This window comes from Eleutherodactylus coqui, chromosome 2 (genome assembly GCF_035609145.1).
Source record: "Eleutherodactylus coqui strain aEleCoq1 chromosome 2, aEleCoq1.hap1, whole genome shotgun sequence".
NCBI classification, from domain to species: domain Eukaryota; kingdom Metazoa; phylum Chordata; class Amphibia; order Anura; family Eleutherodactylidae; genus Eleutherodactylus; species Eleutherodactylus coqui.
In genome coordinates, this window is record NC_089838.1 from 8,645,397 (window position 1) to 8,667,877 (window position 22,481).

Sequence of the window (22,481 nt, forward strand, 5' to 3'; positions counted from 1 at the left end):
TCTTCGCCTCACTGATGTGGTAACATGTATATTGGCAACACCGCCTACACGTCATCAGTATTGCACAATACAAATGTTAACCCCTCGGCGGCCCTTTTTGGGTTTTTTTGTTTTTATTTTTTCCTCCTCACTTTCAAAAAGATAAACTTTTTGAGTTTTTCCGGTGACGGCCGGTTTTTGACTTGGATGGATTATCTTCTTCAATGGTGAGATTTCATGGACCATGTACTGCACTGGAAAACTTCTAAGTAGGGTAAAATGGAAAAAAAAAATACTCACAATTTCGGCATTTTGGGGAGGTTTTGTTTTTATTGTTTTTATAGTGTTCACAGAGAGTCAGTATTCTGAGTCAGTACGATTACCGTGGTACCGACGTTGTATAGTTTTTTATGTTGTACAACTTAAAATAAAAAAATAGCTTCTTAGTAAAAACGTGCGTTCTGCCGCCATCTTTTGACAACTTAACTTTTTTATTTTTCCCCCGTTGGAGCGGTTTTTATTTTTTGTTGTTATTGGCACAGTCTCGCGGTACTTAAAACTTTTTGATTGCCCTGTATTCAATTTTGTTCTTAGAGACGTGTTGACTCAAAAAAGGCTATTATGACTATTTTAACTTTTATTTTATTTTTTAAATGTATTAAGGATTAAAGACAAATTTTATTAATCTTATTCTTCCTTTTTAGTTCCCACGGGGGACTTGAACTGGTGATCGTCTGAGCGCATGTACAGTATCCTGCAGTATATCGATGTCCACTCCCTCTGTTGGGCCATTTGAATGCCACTGTCAGGACTGACAGCAGCATCTAAAGAGTTAAAGGGGTTTTCTAGGAAAATACTATTAATGACTTATCCTCAGGATGGTCATCAATAGGTGATTGACTGCAGTCTGCCAATCGGGACGCCAGGCGGTCATCTGATTGGGCAGTCGCCTGCTGTCAGCGCTGCAGTACACAGGGGTTGGAGCAGAAGCTGCTGTTCTGACCTCGGTGTAGTGGATGGTGCTTGAAACTGCAGGTTCAGCTCCTATTGATTTGCATGAGATCCCAGCCTGCAGTACAAGTTCTGGCCACTACAGAGGAGTTGGAGCAGCAGCTTCCACTCCGACCCCTGTGTATTGTGGTGCTGAAAGCAGCTGCTCAATCAACCAAAGAGGATGACCCTAGCCAATCAACTATTGATGACTTATCCTGAGTACAGGTCGACAATAGAAATTTCCTGGAAACCACTTTAACTTCTGGGATTGCAGATATCTCCGATCCCACCAGTAGCGGCTGGGTGTTAGCCGAGCCCGCTCTATACAATGGCACTCAGCACCTGCTATACATGTACGGTGGATATTGGGAAGGGGTTAAAAGTAAAACAAAGATTCTACAACTATTCATTCAGCTCGGATGGTTTGGGTCATTTAAACCAACGGCTGGTCATTCTCTATCATATACCAATTCTTTTTGATCGCTGAGCGAAATACCAAAATTAATGGACCAAATGTAAAGGAAAAAGAAATCGTTTCCCCTTTTTGTTTTTCTGTCTTACTAAAAAAAATATTGACTTTTCTGAGCGGTTCGCACTTATGCTTGCTGAATTATTCTATCTGGGTAGCCTCTATCTCTTAAAGGGCCATTCCAGTAAAAACAGATTTTTCCATCCCTGCCCCCTCACCTGATTGCCAGTCACATTCCGGATGTATATTGCAGTCACTTCCATGCAGTGTGGCCTCCTGTCTGATGCTTATCAGGCACCACCTTGATGCTGAGATTTTTGCTTTCACTTTCACATTAATCCCATGATATATCAGCACAGCATCAGCTACAGGCTATACCATTTCTATCTGCTTGGGGGGGGGGGGGGAGTTTAATTATCATTACCTTCTATATTCACCATCTACAGACCATAAGTATACAGTCGGGGGTTGAGCTGTGATCTCCTCTATTATACCTGTGTGACAGGAGCTGTGTGATCACAATCAGTAACTGTGATAGTAGTGTCTGTGTCCCCCTCTAAGCAGTTTCTGTGGTAGGGTCCATGTAACAGTATTACTCAGATTGAGAAATTGACTAGAAACTGAATACATAAACCCAAGTAAATCTGAGCTGGTCAGAATTAAGATCACATTAGCCACCTGAAGGAAAGGACTCCCAAGGTGATACTTACCAACTTATACTGGGGGACTAGCCATAATGAATGAACAAAAATCACTAGAGTGGCCCTTTTAAGGGGTTTCCGGGACCACCATAACTATTTCTTTTATTAAGATATCTTAGATTCAAGAGATGTATAGTATACGTTAATATTACTTGACACGATCCTACTTGTTTTTCGCATGTTGCACTAACATCATGTCCACTCACTCTTCTTCTGCCTTTGTCTGTGAGCGAGCAGGACTAGATATAGTAATGTGAAGCTGGTGCATGCACAGTGGGCATATTTGGCTCTGGTGGTTTTTTTTTTTTTTTGCGCACGTATTTTGTGTAATTCGTGTGTGTGGCAACATGGCCGCATATGGGAGATTGGTACAGATGCAAGACCTGTACGTGGAATACACTGTATGGACACCTCACCAAGTTGCCTGAGCTGCCTCATAACCAAGACTACTTCTGGGGTTGCAGTGTGAGGCTTCTCAGAGTGAAGACCAGATTGGTGAGGTTAAAGGGTTAAAACCAGGGACCCCGGATGCAGCCCTCGACCTAGTGCTAAGCCAAATAGGTTTGGAAGCCGGCAGATCCACATCTGCTGCCGCGACAATATTATTCTATCAGGTTTAGTGCTTCCCATATAAACCTTTCGGAATGATCTAGAAACGTCCGCACAGCCGCGGCCCCCAATTTATGGGGAATACGAGCGAACGGACTCTCCACGTCTCTGGGAGCTAATTTAGAGTCTCCCTGCCAATCCGCAGTTTTTAATGCTCTTAACCCCTTAATACCGCACAACTTTTCAACATTATGGACCAAGCGCTGTTTGTTACGTTTTTTTCTCTCCATCTTCCCATTGATACAGCTGTGTTTTGTGGAAGGACTTGTAATTAGCAATAATTCTATCATTTATTAATCAGCTTTTATTAATTAAATGGGAGGAAATGCAAAAGACAGCAATGCTGCCATATTTTTATTAAACAGCCGTAGTTATATCACTTTAAGGGTGAAGTCACACGAACGTATATCGGCTCGGTTTTTACGCCGAGCCGATATACGTTGTCCTCGTGTGCAGGGGGGGAGGATGGAAGAGCCAGGAGCAGGAACTGAGCTCCCGGCCCCCTCTCCGCCTCCTCTCCGCCCCTCTGCACTATTTGTAATGGGGAGAGGCGGGACGGGGGCGGGGCTAAGTGCCGAGAATTAGCCCCCGCCCCATCCCACCTCTCCCCATTGCAAATAGTTCAGAGGGGCGGAGAGGAGGCAGAGAGGGGGCGGGAGCTCAGTTCCTGCACTTGGCTCTTCCATCCTCCCCCCCCCCCCCCCCTGCACACCAGGACAACGTATATCGGCTCGGCGTGAAAACCGAGCCAATATACGTTCGGGTGACTTCACCCTAAGGCAGACATTAACCCCTTCCCGTTACAGGAAGAAAGTTTACGTCCTTGTTGGGAAGGAGCTCCCGCAAGTGGACATAAACTTACATCCCATGACTGGCACAGGATCAGAAGCTAAGCCCGTGCCATCCACAGTAGAAGTCGGCTGTTGGCCAAGTCCTTAGAACCAAAATGGGACATATTGTGACAGAGGTGGTATTAATATTGACTTTCAGCAGCTATCCATGGGGTAGGTGATAAAACTATGATCAGTGCTGGTCTTTACCGCAGAGACTTCAACTAATCCCAAGAACGGGGGTTCAGTATCTCCTCTACATTGTGGGGTCACTGTATGCCCCTCAGAAGGAGAGTGAATGGGGTGGTAGTTGCGCATGCACAGGGCGGCTCCATTCATCTCAATGGCCATGACTGTTGGCCATGTACAAGTTCTCTGCACTGCCCAAGCTTGACCGCCGCTCTATTCAATCTCCTTCTCCGTGCGGGGAGTAAGGTGAGCCCACAGTGAAGAGAAGAGGGGAACAGGGGACCTCAGTCTTTGGGACTGCTGTGAGGAGGATATTGACTGGAGCGGCGATCAGCATCCATGGTGCCGCACTGTTTTTATTTTCACTAAAGCCTTTGACACCGTGTCACATAATAGGCTGATATATAAAATGAGAAGCTCGGATTGGGTGAAAACGTGTGTATCTGGGTAAAGAGCTGGCTCAGAGATAGAAAGCAGAGGGCGGTAATAAATGGTTCATACTCTGATTGGGCCACGGTCGCTAGCGGGGGGCCACAGGGTTCAGTATTGGGCCCCATTCTGTCCAATATATTTATCAATGACCTGATAGAGGGGCTGCACAGTAAAATATCAATATTTGCAGACAATACAAAATTATACAATATAATTAATACAACGGAGGACAATGTGCGGCTACAAACGGACCGAGATAAGCCGGGGGATCGGGGAGAAAAATGGGAAATGAAGCTCAATGTGGATAAATGTAAGGTTCTGCACATGGGCAGGAAAAATGGATGCCACCAATATACACTAAATGGGGTACTGCTAGGGAAAAGCGATATAGAAAAAAACCTGGGGGTACTAGTGGGCTGTAGACTTAACTGGAGCAACCAATGCCAGTTAGCTGCTGCAAAAGCTAATAGAGTCTTGGGGTGCATTAAAAGAGGTATAGGGGCGAAGGACGAGAACATTATCCCCCCACTATATAAGGCACTTGTCAGGCCTCACATGGAATACTGTGTACAGTTCTGGTCACCGGTGCTCAGGAAAGATGTTACAGTACTGGAGGGGGTTCAAAGAAGGGCAACTAAACTAATAAATGGAATGGGCGGACTGGAATACCCAGTCTTATGGCGATCGTGCCCGCTCTGCACCTTATCAGGTATCGCATTTTTGGCTCTTTTCCTTTTAATTTACTTTACAGTGAGATAGTTCTGACAGACGCGGTGTGGCCTTGCCGTCGGCCCGTCAGCTTATGCATATTGACCTAAATGCTTAACTAACACCCACATTTTAGTGTGTATCAATATTTCCTTTATGCAGTTTGCTATAGACTTTTGGGGGAGCCCAAGATGTCAGCCAGTGCAGCCCGCTGTTGAGATACAGGGTAACCCACTGCTATGTCAGTGTGAGTTGTAATCCTGTATGGTGGGACGACCCCATCCAGGGGTGTAACTATAGGGGATGTGGTTGCACCCGGGCCCAGGAGCCTTAGGGGGCCCATAAGGCCTTTCTTCTCCATATAGGGAACCCAGTACTATGAGTAAAGCATTATAGTTGGGGGCCCTGTTACAGGTTTTGCATCGGGCCCAGGAGCTTCAAGTTACGCCCTCTATTGGCTGGCTTCTGTGTTATCGTTCACATTGTAGATTTAGTTGCATGCAGTCGCTCCACCCCAATCTGGGCTGGTTGAGTGGGGGCTACATACAGGTCTGCAGTGGACAGTTTAGCTCCTCTGGTTTATAGTCTGGCTTGCTGCATATTATTAGGTTCTATGGCCATTGTGCCAGTCTTATGGCGATTGTGCCAGTCTTATGGCGATTGTGCCTGCTCTGCACCTTATCAGGTATTGCATTTTTGGCTCTTTTCCAGTAGAATACCCAGAGAGGCATCAAAATTGGGATTATTTACCGTGGGAAAAAAACGGCTAAGGGGCGACCAAATAACTATGTATAAATACATGAGAGGACAATACAAGTATCTCTCCCAGATGAAAGTGGGCTTAATCACCAACACAGAAGGGGGTTCTTTACTGTAAGAGCAGTGAGACTGTGGAACTCTCTGCTTGAGGATGTGGTGATGGCAAAATCCATAGAGGAGTTTAAGAGGGACTAGATGTCTTTCTAGAGCTGAAGGATATTACAGGATATAGACATTAGGTGACCAGCGGGTTGTTGATTCGGGTCTTGGATCGGGTAGGAACTCAAACGTTGATCCACAGAGTATTCCGACTGCCATGATTGAGTCGGGAAGGAATTTTCTCCACTAAATTAGCTAAATTGGCATCTGCCTCGTTGGGGTTTTTTGCCTTCCTCTGGATCAACAAAGGAGGAGGGGGGTAAACACAGGCTGAACGAGATGGACACTGTCTTCAATCAGCCTAACATACTATGTTACTATGTATTCATTCTACATGGGACTGTTGGAAATAGAAGCATTTCTACCTGGCTAGTTCCATCAGCTCCGAACAAATGAGTGAAGCAGGGCTGCAAGACTACGGCTCCATTCCATCTCCACGTCACTGGGTGGGGGTGCAGCGAGCCCACAGTAACTAGAAGAGGGGACATAAAACCTCTGTTCTCCGGTTCGTTGGAGAACTCAGTGAAGAGAAACCTCATCGCCAAAAGTCAACCCCTTTAAGGAGTTAAGAAATCATATGTATTTTTCAATGGGGGGGGGGGACCAATCCATGTAGTTGGAGAAAAGCTCTGTAACACAACCTATCCCAGATACTATCTGCAATACCAGGCGTGGCCTATAGAGAAGAGTGGCGCTATTTCAGTACATAAAGAAGCAGACCCTTTAATCGCACTGCCCTGCTACCAATACCTACAGGCTTGTCCCTGCATCATGGACCGGCAGTAAATGCTGCATACCCGCAGTAGCCCCCCTCCAGGAGCCACTGGCGTTGTCGTATATTCTGCTTTATACCATCTAGTATAATATTGTGCATCGGATGGGACGCAAGGACAGTGGTTCTGCGCAAATCTGTCTATAGACTGACATATTGTGAAGGAGATGCTCTGAATGATGGAAGGGCCCGCATTGCTGCTCCCCAGCACAATACGACAGAAATAATTCCTCTCTCTCTCCAGCCTCCTTATCAGGGAAATGCAGATCGCTCCGTTCTGTGTCTCTCCGACGCTCGCTGCTACTTCTAACGAAATCTCCTCCTTTCCCAATACTGGAATTATTGTATTTTCTGCCTGCGCTGCAGATTTCTCCTCTTCTAATCCTGCAGCTACTGATTATTCCACACCGCACTTCCAGCGGGGGCAAGTCTATTTCTGAAACAATTAAATGCAGGATAATTTCACTTTACTTACGTCTAGAAATGTTCGGCGGACGTGCTGAGAAATTATATTCCTGAGGAGGTTGGTGTTTCACCGGAGCGACCGTTGTTTCTTTATTAGCGGAGAGCAATTATGATGAGATTTCGTCATGGCGGACATTAATAAAGGAGTTCACGACCCGCGTCTATTAGCCGGAGTATAGAATGTCTACTAAAGAAGTCCCACTATGTCTATATACTACAAATGACAGCTCCTAGAGCTCAATGAGTACTTTGTAATACTTCGTTTCTCCTGTGGAGGCAGTGTGGGGAAATTGAACACTTGCTCCAAGATTTCTTTACAGAACTGAGGTGATCACTGGTTGATTCTATTGCAGGAGATCTCGTGATCAACTTATCGTTGAGGAAACCTCCCTTATACCAGCAGGGAGTTTACAATGAACCCCTTCATACCACAGGACATAAGATTACATCCAGCCTAGGTAGTGCCTAACGCAACAAGACGTCAAATTGTGCCTTGTGGTTGGATCGGGCTCAAAAGCTGAGCCCATGCCATTCACAGTGGGAGCTGGTTGGGACTGACAGCCGTACTCCTGCTGTTAGAACACAGATCCTCTGCTGTTAACCCCTTGCATGCCGTGATCAATGTAAATTGTGGCATGTAAAGTATTTAAAGAGAGCGCACTCTGTGTTGTCATTGGCCCCCTGCGTAATCGTGGAGGGCCCATGGGTTGCCATGGCAACCGGATCTCAGATAATGGCTCTGCCATGGCCTGTGATCCCTATTGTTAGTGTTAATGCATTACAGTACATAAGTATCATAGCTTTTCTGGTTCAAATCCCCTACAGGAACATAAAAAAATGTGAAAAAACAAACCTTGTAAATATAGTAGCAAAGAAACCCCTTTTTTGCACACTTTCCCATCTTTGTATAAAAAAAACCCAACATATTTGGTATCATCATATCCATAAAGACCTGTACAATAAACTGAACACTCTATTTATCCTGTACTGCAAAAAATGTGAAAAAACCCCTAAAAGTTAAGCCTAAATACTTATTTTGTTCACTTCGTCTTCCCAAAAAACCACAATGATATTGATCAAAAAAGCTGTATGAACCCCAATATGGTACCAATAAAGCTACACAGAGACCTCCGCACTCTGAATGCCCCATGTGAATGGAGTGGCAATGCGCAATACTCTGATATGGCTCCATACACTTCTGTGAGATGAAGGGAGTACTGGGCGCATCCATCTCCCTCCATCACATAGAAGTGAATGAAGCAGTGATGTGTATGATCTCTGGGGGCCCAACGATTAGGCATGTATCCCCTATCCTGTGAGTAGAGGATAGATGTCTTTAATAGGAGAATTCTTTCTGGAGTGACCTGGAGCTCCACATTGTGGCCCAAACACTGGGCAAGATCTGTCCTCATCATACTTCCAAAAAAAGGTGATGTTCGAGAATGTTCCCATTACGGCCCCATCGCCCTCACAAGAGCAACATTTTTTTTTAAAGATCATACAAAAACGCAGTGCGACAATGTATGGGATCTGCTAGACGTACAAGCTGGCTTCCGCAAAGGACGTGGCACCAGAGACCAGATCACGAACCTGTGATGGATCATGAAGAAGACCCGGGAGTATCACAAGGATGGGTACATGTGTTTCATCGACTACAGCAAGGCATTTGACTGTGTGGAACATGACAAGCCCTGGAAGTGTCTGAAGCAAATGGGTGTCCCAGAACATACTGAACAGCTTATAAGGTCGCTTTACAACAACCAAGAAGCAACAGTCAGGACAGCTTATGGAAACACGGATTGGTTCAGAATCGAGCAAGGCGTACGGCGAGGCTGCATTCTATCACCAGTCCTTCTGTACGCAGAAACGATCATGAGGCGACGCAATCTGGACGAATCAGAAATCTGAGTCAAAAACAGTTTCAGAAATGTCAACAACCTCCGATATGCAGATGACAACCCTGCTGGTGGAAAGTGAGAAGGACCTGGAATACCTTATCCAATGAGTGCAAAAGGAAGGTGGACGCATGGGACTGTAGCTCAACACCAAGAAAACGAAAGTCATGACCATGGCAGACAATGATACAGTGAACATAAAGATTAACAAGGAAGGAGTTGAGACGGTCCAAGATTTCATCTTCCTTGATCCAAAATCGATTGCAACGGGCAATCTGGACCGGAGATCAAGAGACGGATTACACTTGGTAAGACTGCAATGCCAGGAATGGAAGAGATCTGGAAAAGCAGCTCTCTTTTTTTGGCCATGTGATGCGCGCGAACTCACTGGAAACAGGACTGATGCTTGGCAAGGTCAGTGGAGAGAGAAGATCAGGACGACAAAGAACAAGGTGGTGAGATATAATCAAGGCCACCACCAACATGTCAATCGTGGACCTGAAAGAAGCGGTGAATGACAGGAATGCATTGAGAACATTGATCCATGGAGTGACCGAGGGTCGAATGTGACTGGACAGATAATCATCATCATCAACCTTTTGACTACCCTAGACCCCCAGTGATCTTGAAATTATGAAAAAAGTCCTCTTTAGCTTTTTTATAAAACTGGCCCTGTCTATTAGACAGTTCAGAGGGCCACTAGTTTCCCAAGGCGAGGATAGCTTGTCGATGGCAGATTTCAAAAACCAGGGCGGTTTAAACTGAAAAAAGGGTTGTCTCATAACAACATGACTTGCAGGCGCAGTCTTCTATACTCCCCCTGTAGTAAGTAGCTTAGGGCAGAGCAAAGTAGGGGTGGCTAGAAGTTAGTGATGGCAGCACAGCTGTGAGATGCCGCCACCTGAAAGGTGCCACCTTGTGGAAAATGAGTAGCGGACACTGCCAACTTACTCTTCCTATCTGTGCGATTCCCTGCATAGACAGAGCTGTATATATAGACCATATATACACCATCAGCATACATCTGCCTATGGTTCAGGAGATTAAATAGTGTAAAGATTACCATTATGTTACCTGCAATTTTTGAAAAGTAGAAATCCCCTTTAATGGTGCAGAATTAGAAAAACATAGGAGCAGCAGTGCCCCCCCTGAGCACAGGCTGGTTGTTGTACTGCAGCTCTGGCCTATTCACTCTCTGTTGAATAATGAATGCTATGTAACAGGTAGAAATGCAAAGTCCGACATCTGGACAAGAAAAAGGCACATAGAGAATGGGAGGATTTGGGCTAAGCAAGAGCACATGTAAAAAACTATCCCCCCCCCCCCCTCCACCCCACCCAGAAGGAGTTGTTGAAATCAAATGAAACTCTCTCTGTGATTGTAACGATGATATAAGTGATTACAGTATCAGAGCAAAAGGGGAAATTATTGCGAAAAATTGAACTTTTGAAGGGAGGCTCTAGTACCCTGTTGTACTGCCTCTAGATTGGATACGGGATGTGATACAGAGAGGCATGGAGGCTCTAGTACCCCATTGTACTGCCTCTAGCTTGGATACAAGATTTGATACGGATGGGCCTGGAGGCTCTAGTACCCTGCTGTACCGCCTCTAGCTTGGATACAAGATGTGATACGGGGGCATGGAGGCTCTAGTACCCTGTTGTACCACCTCTAGCTTGGATACAAGATGTGATACGGGGGCATGGAGGCTCTAGTACCCTGTTGTACCACCTCTAGCTTGGATACAAGATGTGATACGGGGGGCATGGAGGCTCTAGTACCCTGTTGTACCACCTCTAGGTTGGGAATAAAGATGTAATATAGGTGGGCATGGAGGCTCTAGTACCCTGTTGTACCGCATCTAGCTTGGATACAAGATGTGATACGGGGGGCATGGAGGCTCTAGTACCCTGTTGTACCACCTCTAGGTTGGGAATAAAGATGTAATATAGGTGGGCATGGAGGCTCTAGTACCCTATTGTTCTGCCTCTAGCTTGGATACAAGATGTGATACGGGTAAGCATGGAGGCTCTAGTACCCTGTTGTACCACCTCTAGCTTGGATACAAGATGTGATACGGGGGGCATGGAGGCTCTAGTACCCTGTTGTACCACCTACAGCTTGGATACAAGAAGTGATACAGGCGGGCATGGAGGCTCTAGTACCCTGTTGTAGCACCTCTAGCTTGGATACAAGATGTGATACGGATGGGCCTGGAGGCTCTAGTACCCTGCTGTACCACCTCTAGCTTGGATACAAGATGTGATACGGGGGGCATGGAGGCTCTAGTACCCTGTTGTACCACCTCTAGGTTGGGAATAAAGATGTAATATAGGTGGGCATGGAGGCTCTAGTACCCAGTTGTACCGCCTCTAGCTTAGATACAAGATGTGATACAGCTGGGCATGGAGGCTCTAGTACCCTGTTGTACCACCTCTAGCTTGTATACAAGATGTGATACGGGTCGGCATGGAGGCTCTACTACCTTGTTGTACCGCCTCTAGCTTGTATTCAAGATGTGATGCGGGAAGCATGGAGGCTCTAGTACCCTGTTGTACCGCCTCTAGCTTGGGCATAAGATGTGATACAAGTGGGCATTGAAAAATACAGGTTCCATATGGTATCCTGCGGCATATTGCTCCACAGTTCCTGTAACTGAGCCTCTATATCTTATAAACTCGTAATCTGTTGAAGTTTGTATCCCAAATAGTCCCAAACATGTTCTACGGGTGATAAATCTGACAACTGGGCAGGCTAGAAGTGTGACAATGTTGTGGGGGCTTCCTGTGACCCCCTTGTGTGTGCGGCCGAGCATTATACTGCAGTCTCTTGGAAGCTGCCATGAGAGGAACACATGTGGCTGCAGGATGTCCTGAACATATCGCTGAGCTGTCATTGTCCCTCGTACCACTACTAAGGGGGACCGACTGTCCTATGGGATGGCCCCCAGACCATCACACCAGCAGGGGGCAGTGTGTTCCTCCACAGCAAAGACAGGATTGAAGTGCTCACCTGAGGTCTTCAGACACGAATATGGCCGTCGTCAGCGCCCAAACTAAACTTGGATCCTTCACTGAAGACAACCCAGTTCCTCTCCATAGCGTCCAATTACATCGATTCACAACATCCTGCAAACAGAGGCAATGGTGGGGGTCAGAGGCCGTACATGTAATGGGCGCTGTGAAACCAAATGCCCTTCAGCCAAGTGCCTGGAAATGGTTCCGACAGACACCGAGGTGTAACGATGGTGCCAGCTGTCTCTGGATGGTGGACAATGAAACAGTTAGAGCTGCTGGTGCTTGTCAGATGATCAAATAATTCTCTTTACTGACAGTCTGTCGGGGGGTCCTGAGCCCGGTCACCTTGTATGTCCTATCACATCCACTGGTCCCAACACCCCCTAACAGTCTGGTCAGACGCTCTTCGCTACTGGTGGTCTGTCAGGGGTCCTGAGCCCGGCCACCTTGTGTGCCCCCATCCACTGGTCCCAACACCTCCTAACAGTCTGGTGAGACGCTCCTCTCCACTGGTGGTCTGTAGGGGGCATCCTGAGCCCGGTCACCTTGTATGTCCTCATACATCCACTGGTCCCAACACCCCCTAACAGTCTGGTCAGACGCTCTTCGCTACTGGTGGTCTGTCAGGGGTCCTGAGCCCGGCCACCTTGTGTGCCCCCATCCACTGGTCCCAACACCTCCTAACAGTCTGGTGAGACGCTCCTCTCCACTGGTGGTCTGCAGGGGGGTCCTGAGCCCGGTCACCTTGTGTGTCCTCAGACATCCACTGGTCCCAACACCCCCTAACAGTCTGGTGAGACGCTCCTCTCCACTGGTGGTCAGTAGGGGGCGTCCTGAGCCCGATCACCTTGTGTACCCTCACACATCCACTGGTCCCAACACCCCCTAATAGTCTGGTCAGATGCTCCTCTCTACTGGTGGTCTGTAGGGGGCGTCCTGAGTCCGGTCACCTTGTGTGCCCTCAACACCTCCTGAAAGTAAGGTCACAACAGCCTAGGTGTCCGACAAAAGGTAAATACAACAATCCAACTTCTCACATCCTAATAATGCGCCCCTCTCAGACTCTGGTAACGGGGTGAAATCTCTTTTCTGCGTTGTAGAGGTGTCTAGTGGTCAACAAGCTCTACACAATCGGGAGAAGAGGTCACCACACACAAGGAGCCTCCGAGAGCCTCTTATAGGCCAAGGGGGGAACCACTTTTAGGACCTCCAGTGACAACACCGTTCATCTACTCACACCACAACTCTCATCATTTACAGATCTGCCTGAGATGGAAATGCATGCTGATAACTTCTTCTAGAGGCAGGATTTTTTTTGACAATCTGAAGGGCTGTCACAGTGCAGAGGGATCAGCCCTATTCTCATCTGCACAAGGAAAGACCAGAATCAATTGGATGAAACTGAAAGGGAGGAGACACAGATTAGATATTAGACAGTGAGGGGGATGAATGAGTGGAGCAGGTTGCCACGGGAGGTGGGGAGTTCGCTCTCAGTGGAAGTCTTCAGAGGCTGGACAGACATCTGACTGAGATGATTTAGTGATCCTGCACTGAGCAGGGGGTTGGACCTGGAGGTCCCTTCCAACCATTCTAGGACTTTAATTATACCGAAAAGAAATACCAGACACAACCTATGAACAGGCACGGCGCTGTTTCTGGAGAAGAATAGTCAAGTTACCCCTATAAAACCATCAGGGTGGCCAATTCAATTTTCTGTGTCAGGTATTGCAGGTATTGCAGTTTAATTTCCTTGCAGTAAATGGAAATGATCTGCAATACCATATTCATCCTGTGGAGAGGTCTGGTGCTGTTCTTAGAAGAAAACAACTATGTTTTCAAAACTTGTACAACTCCTACAACCCTTTCCTCCAGCTACATATTTCCGAACACCCTGTGCAATTAGGTCGTATGTAAACGTAACAGACTCAGGAGACGAGCCGGAGTCCATACACATCCTGCCAGTGACAGCTGCAATCAGAGATCACTCAGATCGCGGCTGCTAAACCTTTAAATACAGCTGTCAATTCGAACAGGATTTCAATATCCAGGGGTGCTGTCCGGGTGTCATGGCAGTCTGGAACCTTCAGAAAGCCCCTGGGACTGTCATGATTTTTTCCTATTAAGATGTGCCGTGGCATGTCTTTGATAGGAAGCCTGTTAAAATAAAGTATAATGCAATAATATTCTGTCTAAGTGATCGCACGATCGCAAGTTCAAGTCCCCTAAAAAGAAAAATACAACAAAATAAAATAAAGACTTTTTAAATATTATAAAAAAAATACTAAAAGTTAAAAAACCCTTTTTCAGTTGCTGAATAAAAAAAATGTAAAAATTGGTATCACTGCATCCATAAAGGTCAAATGTACTAAAATATCACATTATTAATCCTGCATGGTGAAAGCCATTAGAAAAAAAAAACGCAATGCGCTTTTTTGGACACCCCGTCTCCAAGAAAAAAGTGGAACAAAAAGTAATCAAAAAGTCGTATGTACCAATAAAAATTGGCTTCTACCTTATTGCTTTTTTTTGCCTTCCTCTGGATCAACATTCGGGGGGGGAGTGTTAATCGGTTGAACTGGATAGATGTATCTTTTTTCGGACTTACTGTACATACTATGTTACTATGTTAGATCACCCCACCCTCATACAGCCCTAGGGCTTATTTAGACGACCGTATATCGGTGGGGTATTCACGCTGGCCGATATACGGCGTCCCTCTCTGCGGGGGAGGAGGCTGGAAGAGTCGGGAGCAGTGCTCCCGCCCCCTCTCCGCCAACTCTCCACCCCCTCTCCGCCCCTCAGCACTATTTGCAATGAGGGGAGGCGGGATGGGGTGGAGCTAATTCCCAGAATTCCTCCTCTCATTGCAAGTTATAGGACTCAAAAGATGGTGACAAAAAGCTATTAAAAAATGTGTTTTTTTTTAACGTAGTACTACATTACAAAAAACTATATAATTTGGTATGGCTGTAGTCGTACTGACCTGCGGAATAACGATAACTGCCATTTTTACTGCGCTGTGAACGGTATAAGCTCCCCGACACCCAAATGGTGCAATTGTTTTTTTCCCCATTTTTCCCCACTTAGAAAATGTAAATTTTTCCAGTACCTTACATGGTATGATGAATGGTATCATTGAAAAATACAACTCGTCCCGCAAAAAAACGAGCCCTCGTGTAGATATGTCACCAGTAAGATAAAAAAAAGTATGTTTTTTTTAAGTGGAAATGCAGAATGTGACCTGGACGCTGGCGCATCATCACCCTTGGTCACGAAAGGGTTAAATATTCTTCCATTGCTCTTCCCAGGCGCCCGGCAATCAATGAGCTCATTCTGGTTCCTTCTTCTGGAGTGACACAGATTTTTATCAAAATGGAGCGATGCATTCATCTCGGCTCTGATGCCTCAATGTAATATACCATTCACTGACAGCAATTAAATTGCCTTCGTATTTGGAGATCCTGTTAATCAAGCGGACGTTAACACAAACAAATTTACAATTATCCCAAGCCTGTGTTCCGCCGCTCGCCTCCTTCGCCGAAGGACCGTTCTGCCTCCGTACGTGTCCCACGCATCGCGGCCCTTTAAAAAATCACCAAGATTTAGGACCATGGTGCCAGTCTGCAAAGGTCCTCTAGCTTGTGGTGGTCCACCACATAATGGGGGAGGAGAAGCGGCAGCCCCTCTGGATGTCACAAAATAGGCAGTGAAGGGGAGAGGAGTCATTGGCACTCTCATAGGAATTAAAGGGGTTCTCCGGGTAGCAGACAATGTCGCTTCAATAGGGCTGGCTGCAGTAAAGTAATAAACTGAGATATACTCGTCCCTCCGCAGCCACTGGGATCCAGTGCTGCAGTCCTGCTGTGGTCCCGCTGATTGTTGTGATAGACACATGTGGTTTAGGGGATATGGTATGCCTCCCTGAAGAGGTGCGTTTTTAGGGCACAACTGAAGTTTAGTGTGTCAGTGATTGCCCGGATATTTTTTGGTAGCGCGTTCCAGAGGACTGGTGCTGCTCTGGAGAAGTCTTGGAGCCAGGAATGAGAGGTTCGAATTAAAGAGGCACTTAATCTGATTTCATTATCTGAGTGGAGGCTGCGGACTGGGTGATGGATTGAGACGAGGGAGGCAATGTAGGGATTGTAGGGATCTGTTAGAGATCCCCTGTAGCTCCGCCCCTGTCTCTCCTCACTTTGGGGGGTTCCAAAGCTCGTGATCTTCTCCCATTGATTTCAATAGGGTTAGCACTGCTGCCGCCCCCCTATTGAAAACAATGGGCAATATTGCAGATTTCTTTAATTGCAACTTGGAGTGAGTGAAGACCTCTCAAGTGAGAATGAAAATCATTGGCTGCAAAATCGTGCGTTTTCAGTCACTCTCGCAGCGCAGGAAAATCTATCGCCAGCGGGGAGCAGCCATTGCTGCGATTTTTTTCCAAGCACTTAAAATACAGGCGTGAAAACACGTCTGAACACCCTAATAGGGCGTAACCAGTCCAGATCACATGCGCAAAAACACAAGCACGAGGGCTTCTGTACACGACCGGGAACCAGGCCTTCAGCCGAGGGGGCAGCGAGGCACAAGATAGCAGCGGTTAGCGGTCGCTCAGATTCATTATTGTCCGTTTTTAGGCCCATTTTTTATACGTGACAGAAATTTTGACGCGCATTTTGAAGTTCCGTTCATTCCGATGGCAAAACCCGTCGCAGAAAACGAAAAAATGACACCTTGCTTATTTTTTTTCTGTGACGCGTAATTTACGTACGCGTTGTCAAGACACAGTTTACCGTTACAAATCCAGGCGCCGTGTATTGTAAGCGTACTATTTTTGTGCGAAATATAAACCAAAATGCGTCGTGTGAACGTACCCTCGGGGCTTCTTCGCACAGCGTGTTTGCGTGGGTATTTGATTTCAATGAGTTCGTTATCATGAGCGTGTTTGGCGAGTGCATTTCACACTCGCAAAAAAGGTGTCCCATAGAAGTCTATGGGAGGTGCGCAAATACGCCAGGGGAAGCGTGAGACGCCGCGCAGGACACGGGCAGAACACAGTTGGACCTCATTAAGTGAAGTAGCCTTTTAATCCACGGAGAGAGTGCGTTGCGCGTGTGAACTGGCCTGCGCAAGAAGTGCGCAAATCAACCTCATCCAACCTTGTTCATGCGCAAATACGTTGCGCTGCGGCGAGTGTTTTTGCGCATACGCTCATGTGAAGAAGCCCTTAGGTGTAAATTCTGACACTGCAGAGATCCGTGAAAATAAAGGATCGCGCCGTACATCATCATCGTCCTATCAGCTCTATTTTACACTAAGGTACTCACGTACCGACGTCTAGTCAATGGCGCACATCACAACAAGGAATTCAGCGGCGAGCCGTCACAAACTGCCGAGTGCGCACTGTATCTACGAAATGCCTAATGAGATCTAAGCACAAGATGGCGGTTCAGGAATTGGTTCATGGAAATGTGTTTAATTTTTTACCATGAGTTGTGTTGGCGAGAGCGCCTCCTATTGGTTGTGACCTCGAGGGCTGCATGTGCTTAGATTTGGCGTAATTTTCCGTCGAAAACAAATCTGCATATGGTGCACGCGGATTGGCCACGGATTAACCTTTGATTGAACCATTGCGTCCAAGTCCCATTCTGCATTCCCATTAAAAAAAATTTTTTTATTTTTCGAATTATAGGTTTGGGGCAAAGTGAGAAAAAAACCTCAATTACACCATATGGCAGTAAAACGGATGTCAGTTCTAATACGGCGATAACAAATTTATATTGTTTTTATACCATGAAAAACATTTTTTACTTAAATATATTTTTTTAGTGAAAAAAAATAATTGCTTTCTGTCACCACATTTTGACCCCCATAATTGTATTTGCCGCCTTCACGGAGCCGAGACGCCCGACTCATGCATGCCTATGAACCCTATTCTTTTCCATGTAGTCAAATACACGAGCACACAAAGAAATCTCGCCATATCCTATATTTTCACGTTCCTCGGAACGCATTGCGCCACCAGAAACAGCGGTGCTATAATTTCCTAATAATTGCTAGTACTGTAAATTCAAGAAAAAATATGTAAAAATAAGTAAAATAAAGACTTTTTAATTTTCTGAAAAAAGAAATTAAAGTTTTAAAGAATTTTTTAATGTAAAAGTTGGTATTGATGCGTCTGTAGAAGTCCAACATCCAAAATCATTAATCCCACAAGCTGAACACAAAACTAAATGCACAACTGCAGAACTGCACTTTTTGTGTCCCCCCCTCCCCCCTCCCCCACTGCATAGTACGTGCGCAAATCTGCTCGTGTGAACGAGCCCTTAGGAACGATCTGTGAGGTAGACTTATGGGCGGTCTATGGGGCACATTTGGGTAGATTTAGGATGAGATACATTTCTGGGGTGACCTTATAGGGGTGTTGTGAAGTACAATGATGCCGTAACGAGGAGTTATCATATTAAGGTGATATATTATTTCCCTGCAGTCTATATGTAGATTATATACTAGCCGCTGTTATCTGTTGGGGCACTACAACTCCCAGCAGGTTGTAGCACGTGCTGACTGCTGCGGTTACCATGGTAATGGGGGAACGTTTAGCTCGTGCCGGAACTCAAAGAATAGATGTTTGTTTCCACGGGGGAGATATAACGCGGTGCACCCGTAGAGTCTGCTGAGTGGAGGCAGCGTGACAGAGGTGAGAGGGGAGTAATGGGGTGTGAGGAACAGCGGCCACCGGGGAGAGACAGCAGGGACTGCAGGCAGCGACCACCTGGGAGAGACAGCAGGGACATGGAGGGACACCTGGAAGAGACTGCAGGCAGCGGCCACCATGGCAGAGACAGCAGGGATATGGAGGGACAGCGGCCACCATGGCAGAGACAGCTGAGTTAGATGTGACAGCAGGGACTGCAGCCTTCCTCTCTTCTGTCACCTTCTCGGCAGGCACATCCACCGGCCAGTGTCAGACAAGTGTTATGGCCGCCATGTTGTTGCGCCGTTGACTACATGCGGCCTCTTAGATAGAGCTGCGTGGCGACGTTATCCGTGACGCATGTTGTAAGCTCGCAGCGTTGGCTGTAGGTGAATGCGGTCATGTTACGGCGCCCGGACAGTCGCAGGCGCTCCGCGGTACGCACGTCAGATACCACAGCTGCATTCGCTTACGTTGCGTGCGAGCCGGCGATGCTGTGATCTCTGGTTACGCCTGAAGTTGCCGTAAAGCCACGGAGGCGGTGTCTGTAGCTCCGCCCATTAGCTCATTAACGATAACTGATGACGGCGCAGGAATCTATGGAAACTATAGTCGGTCACCGCCGTAAGCGCTCGTTCACACGGGGAGAAGCGTGCGTCACGCTGAAGAGGTCGGCCCACCTATCGAAGACACTCCTGTCCACCAGGACCACCACGAATCACAGGAGCTAGGGGCCCCAAATGAATAGCGCGGTGTCCACGTTCAGCCACGGACAGGCGCTCAGCTATCCAGCAGTCCCGTGGATGACTGTGCGCATGCATGGCTGGCATTCCGTTCCTGAGACCCTACGAGTCCCCCCCATGATGACCCCTCCCACGGAGACTGATAACTTCATTCGCTGGCGGCCAGGATATGAGCGCTGACGGGAATGCTGCAGCCAATCAGAGGCCACGGTGCCACCGGTGCCCGTGGCATCAGCGCTCATATTCTGGCCGCCATGATTCCAGGACTTTGGGGACGTAACGCTGCGGTCACGGGCTTTCGCCCAGCCCGCCTCCCCAGTGGGCTGTAAGGCTCATGCCACATGGGTGCGGACGATATCGTGTTGGCCAGTATGTGATTTCCCTGCGGATGCATCACTATGGGGGAGTAGCGATCCATCGCAACGAAGGATCAGGAAGTGCGTCTCGCTTCACCTCGCGCCCGCCTGCACCTCACATGCTGTGCGATGCTTTCTCCGGCCCCATTGATAATTCCAAGGGCTCGCCCCGATTTTATTTAAAAAGAATGGGGTCACATTCATGCATCTCGCGTGAAATCTGCCTAAACCTGCACATACATCTTTTTGTGGTGGCTTAGCTGACTGACGGCCCGGCTCCTGCTCTAACAGCCAGGAGGGGAGAAACCTCAGATCCTGGCAGTTTAACCCCTTACATGCCACCATCAATAACAACAGTAGCATGTAAGCAGACGACGGCGGTAGAGGGACCCCTCTGTCCCTCATCGGTACACTGCAGTGTGACTGCATGGCACGAAGGGGTTCTCATGGCAGCTGGAAGACTGACAAGGGCCTCCATGTCTGCCATGTAGCTCAGCCTATAAGGCCCCGCCTCCGGCAGAGACTGGTAGAATGCACTACACAAGTAATGCGGTGTACTATCTCACTAATCCAGCTATCACATCTTCAGGTGTCCTTGAATAACTAAAAAAAGTTAGGGGGAAAAAAAAAGTTCAATAAAGTTTAAATCTAAAGATAAAAATATGTATTTTTTTTTTCCTCCAGAAAACCCTTTTAATGAAATAAAATAAAATATCAAAGAATATTTTAAAAAATCAACACATCGGTTTTACCGCGTTCATAAAGATCTGGACCAGGAAAATACAGTATTCACCGTGCATGGTGAACGCCAAAAAATAATATTAAAAAGTAATTCCAAAAGCTGCTATTTTTCTTTTGTGCGCCTCTCAAAAAATGCAATGAAAAGCAAACCCAAAGTCACCGCTTCTCCAAACTGGCACCAATAAAAACTACAAGTCTTCCTGCAAAGAACAAGCCGTCACAGGGCTCCGCTGCCGGGAGAATAACAGTCCTCTGAGTCGAAGGGCTGATGCCCACGGACGGGTTTCTGCTGCGTGATTCTGCCATGGATTTAGTATTAATGGAGACGGGTGTTTTGCTGCGATCACCGGCGGGGCCTTTTTGTTTACCACCGTGGTACTCCTGGGGCGTAAATCTGCGGGCGTATCCCGTTCCATCCGTGGGCATGAGCCCGTATGTAGATTCGCCTGTTTTTCTTTAAAAACATGGTTTTATTGTGCAAAATTGGTAAAAAAAAAAAAAAAGGGCAGAAAAGCTCAATAAGCTCTGCCACCCACAAGAGAAAAGAATCTGATAAAAGTTCCCATGTACCCCGGGGTGGTGCCATTAAAAATACAACATGTTCCCAGAATAGCCCTCATCAGCCGGGTGTCAGGTCTGCTTTGCAAGAGTCATAATTGCTTGGTTCTTAAAGCAAAAACTAGGCTTGTCAATAAGGGGTTAACCTTTAAGGCCTCGCTGAAGGCTCATTTACACGGCATACGCAGTTTTGGTCTGTGAAATATACAGCGGTTTCAGAGTCCGCATATTAACTGCGTATTTGGTCACTCCTTTTTTTTTTCCCACATGCGCTAAAAAAATTCCTTTAGATTTCTCCTGCCTTCACATGTAATCTACACGTATCACGCGTGTTCACGCAGTCACACTGGTATTAACCCTTTGCAATCCAATTTTGGATTCACGGTTTCCTAGGGGGCTTTCTCTTTCTGCCATTATGCAATGGCGCCATCTGCTGGCTAGAGCCAATACTGCGGTATGGGACTTACTGGAGAGGCCCCCGACAACAGAGTGGCCAGTAATATACAGTAAGAATACCCTGCCGGACGTCTTCCAACATCGGAGCTGTGCAGCCTTCAATCAGAATGTCTTCAGATGTCAGACAGTGGATTGGAAAGGGTTAATAGGCGATTTATTCCATAATACAGACCATATTAGAACACGCCGGCATTTTATTTTTTTTCACGTGCTCAAAAAAAGCACCTCCTGAATCCCCCGGTACAGATCAGTGGGGCTTATGCTATGTGTGTAATACAGAGCGCAGATACGCCCCTATAAATGATCTCACATGGAGCCGAATTGGTGCAGATTCTCCGCAGTGGGAAATCCGCGCCAAAATCTGCATCAAATTTCACATCAAAATCTGCAGCAGACTTGATCCGTCAGTTGATCGGGTGAGATCCGCTTCAGATCAATGTCAGAATCCACACCACAATCTACAGCACAATCTGCTGCGGAGTCACGCCAAGATGCAGGATATGGGGACGCACCTTAAGAAGCCCTCCGCCACTAAAATATCGATGCCGTATGATGAGGATCAGCAGCAGCCGTTGATTGACGGGGATCCACCGCTTGGGATCCCTTCCTATCAGCTGATTCTAGTGACAGCGGGGCTCGGGTGATCGCTATGGCCTCTTCTGTCCATATTGGGTGGCATATATGCCTAGTATTACACCCAGGCCTGTTCACTTGAGTGGGACGGAGCTGCTCTCGGGCCTTGTGACTGATGGCACTGCAGGCCTGTTCGGCGCTCACCTGGGCATTGTGACCTCCCGAGTGGCAAACTCCCACCAATCAACCCTGAGGATATGTGCCCAATACTGTAGTGCCGGGCAGCCCTGTGATCGTGCGCACACACTTGGTACGAATTCGCTCCAAAATCCGCAGTCTACTTTGGTGATGGGAGTGGGACCCTGGTCGATCAGCTGATTGCCCTA

General features: G+C 47.0%; 1 protein-coding gene across 1 annotated transcript in view; it reads left to right on the plus strand.

The window, feature by feature from the left end:
* The first annotated feature begins 18,614 nt into the window (after positions 1 to 18,614).
* The window catches only part of AGK (acylglycerol kinase), a 48,886-nt gene continuing 45,019 nt past the window's right edge, over positions 18,615 to 22,481 (plus strand). The window contains exon 1 of the mRNA XM_066590281.1: positions 18,615 to 18,671. The gene's annotated coding sequence lies outside the window, so the exon portion shown is untranslated. The remainder of the gene's footprint in view (positions 18,672 to 22,481) is intronic.